Raw genomic sequence first — 587 nt, 5'->3', positions numbered from 1 at the left:
CGGGCAGTTACGGCTGGGCCTTTCTGTTCAAATTACAGGTTTGAATTTATGCTCAGATATCTAGTCACCGACACTTTCTTGGAATATTTTTTGTGATAAACATAATAGAACGTTACCTACGCTTCGAGTTGTTATGTAATAAATGTTACGATGAAGTCCGATGAACAATGGTTTCAAAATGGATAAGAACCCCTCATTAAATACATGGTAACATATTAAATTATTTAATTTAAGTCCTCTAATGTACACACAGAATTCATTAATTGGGTTTATTTAAAAAAGTTATTCTTCTATACTAATATTATAAAGAGGAAAGATTTGTTTGTTTGTTTGTTTCGAATAGGCTCCGAAACTACTGGACCGATTTGAAAAATTCTTTTTCCATTAGAAGCCGACATTGTCCCTGATGAACATAGGCTACTTTTTTTTATTTTTTTTTTATTTTTTTTTTTGGTTTCATGTGTGTTTTAATGTTTCCGAAGCGAAGCGAGGGCGGGTCGCTAGTAAGTAATATAGTAATCTGTGCATAGGTTTATAGTACAAACAAATGATACGTAATAATATAACTATTTTCTATTTGTATTTAC

This window comes from Bombyx mandarina, chromosome 05, assembly GCF_030267445.1.
Source record: "Bombyx mandarina strain Sakado chromosome 05, ASM3026744v2".
Classification (NCBI taxonomy): domain Eukaryota; kingdom Metazoa; phylum Arthropoda; class Insecta; order Lepidoptera; family Bombycidae; genus Bombyx; species Bombyx mandarina.
The sequence above is the reverse complement of the archived record's forward strand: the minus strand, read 5'-3'. Positions refer to the sequence as shown.